A 2,463-nucleotide genomic window follows, 5' to 3' on the forward strand; every position below is an offset into this window, starting at 1 on the left:
TCTTGAGCATAGCAGGCTCTGTGTTAGGCACTAGAGTCTTACCTATGATACCACACAGAAACAAGCTAGATATTTATAGTAAAGCATACATGCAGGAAAATGCACAAATCATAATTGTACAGCTCTATTAATATCATAAAATGAAGACACCTATTAAGACTATGTCCTAAATCAAGAATGACACATCACCCACACCCCAGAAGTGTCCCTACCGCCCTCTCTGGACACGGGTACCCACCACCCTAACAATACTCACTATCCACAATGTCGGTGTGTGGCACGGAGCGGGGATTTGCTCGTGTTTGTGGCTGTATAGCGCTCCACTGTATGCATATAAGCATTCTTCACATTTCTAATCCAGAGTTTCTCAAAATGATGTCCTTGCTCCTCATCAATGTTTCTAGACTATTTTCCACCTCTCTCCCTACAAACCCCCAGCTTTGTCTCTCATGCCCTCAGAATAGCCCCCATTATCCCTACACCTTACAGTCATCTGGCCCACGGCCTCTTGTTCCTTGAAGACGAGCTCGCTCTCACTAATCACTCTCCCAGTGTGGTCTCAGTATCCGTGTGGTTTATCCTCAGCCCCCAACTTCTCTCCTTGACCTCCTCTCCTCCAAAACTCTATTTTTTCTGGGGGGGACCTTCAATAATCTTGACCTGCCAGCATCCTGCCTCAGCTGTGCAACCCCATGGTGTCACCTTGACCTTGTCATTACCAGTAACTCCAGCCTCTCCAAAATCTGAGTCTGGAGCACCGCCCTCCCCCACCACTCACGCCTGCTCCCTTCTCACTCCTCCACTGCCAGCTCCGGTCATCCTCCAGCTCACGAAGCCTTCCCTCCACTAAGCCAGCCGTCTCCTCCCTGGCCTCAACCCCTTCAATCCTCCCTCCCCTTCTGGACTGCTCAGATTCCACACCCGCCATTCCCACCGGTCCTGGGCACCGTCCTCGTCCCTCTCTCGAAACCTCAGCCCTGGCTAAATCCAGCTTAGCACCTAGTCTATGCCTGCCACCTGAACTTAACTGAAGAGAGAAAAGGAAACGAATAATCAAAAATAGAACAAAGCAAAACAAAAAAGTGGAGAGAAACACAGAAAAAATGGTGCAGACCAGATTTTTTTGAGACCTTTTTGTTAAGTATTACATACAGACAGACGTGTACACATCTTAGGTGTACTTCCGATGAATTTTCATAGAGTAAATAAACACATGTAACTAGCTCCCAAATTAAGAAACAGAACATCCCCAGCACCACATACCCCTTCCTACCCGCCTCGGACCGAAGGGTCCACCGTCTGACCTGCAGTCTACTGCCCTGCATTAGTGCTATCTGGGTTTTTTCAACTTTTTGCAAATGGAATCATATCGGATGTGCTGTTCGGTGTCAGGCTAGTGTTCCATTGTATGAACATGCAACTATTTATTTGGTTTTTGACTCTGTGAGGCACTGATGACATGGCCTGTCTGGAGCTCTTACCCGAGCGCTGCTGTGAACGCTGCTGTCTCTGTGTCTGCTTCTCTTGGGTGCACACCTCTGGGGAGAATAGTCGGATCACAGGCTGTGTGCGTGTTCAGCTCTAGTGTACTCTGCCAAAAGTTTTCCAAAGTGGAGGCACCCGTGGACACGCCCACCACTGGGAGGACACGTCCCGTTGCTCTGCGTCCTCAGCAGTGTTTCATTATTTGTCTTTTCCATTTGCGAGCCATTCTGATAAGGGTTTGGTGACTTCCCACTGTGGTTTTAATTTTCATTTCTCTGATAACCAATAAAATTCAACATTGTTGTCATTTGATTACCATTTTCAATGAAATGCCCGTTCAAATCTTTTACCCATTTTTCTATTGTGTCGTCTGCCTTTTTCTCATTGATTTTATTTGTTTTGTTTGGGTTGGGGCTGGCCAGTAAGGGGATCCAAACCCTTGACCTCGGTGTTATCGGCACCATGCTCTAACCAACTGAGCTAACTGGCCGGCCATGATTTCTCGTTTTTCTTATTGATTTGGATATCAATATTGATTTAAAATAATAGGTAGAGTTGTTATTTGTTGTGGATATTATTAGTCCCTTCTCAGGTACGTGTATTGTAAATATCTTTTACCAGTCTTGTCATGCATTTCCACTCTGTTGAGGAAAACATGCGATGAACAGAAGTTCTAGAATTTTAATCTAGCCTAATTTATCGTTTTTTCATTCTGAGTGCTTTTTAAAAAAATTTAAATCAACTTATTCAGATATAATTTGATACAATAAAATAGGTAGAGTTGTTATTTGTTCTGGATATTATTAGTCCCTTCTCAGGTACATGTATTGTAAATATCTTTTACCAGTCTTGTCATGCATTTCCACTCTGTTGAGGAAGACATGCGATGAACAGAAGTTCTAGAATTTTAATCTAGCCTAATTTATCGTTTTTTCATTGAGTGCTTTTTAAAAAAATTTAAATCAACTTATTCAGATA

The 2,463-nt window shown here is 43.8% G+C and overlaps 1 non-coding gene across 1 annotated transcript; it reads right to left on the bottom strand.

Annotated features, from left to right (window-relative positions):
• Positions 1–1,900: 1,900 nt before the first annotated feature.
• TRNAI-GAU (transfer RNA isoleucine (anticodon GAU)) lies at positions 1,901–1,975 on the bottom strand. Its single transcript has one exon. It is a non-coding gene; the product is annotated as a tRNA-Ile (tRNA).
• Between the last annotated feature and the right edge of the window lie 488 nt (positions 1,976–2,463).

The sequence above is a fragment of the Cynocephalus volans genome, chromosome 8 (assembly GCF_027409185.1).
Source record: "Cynocephalus volans isolate mCynVol1 chromosome 8, mCynVol1.pri, whole genome shotgun sequence".
NCBI lineage: Eukaryota > Metazoa > Chordata > Mammalia > Dermoptera > Cynocephalidae > Cynocephalus > Cynocephalus volans.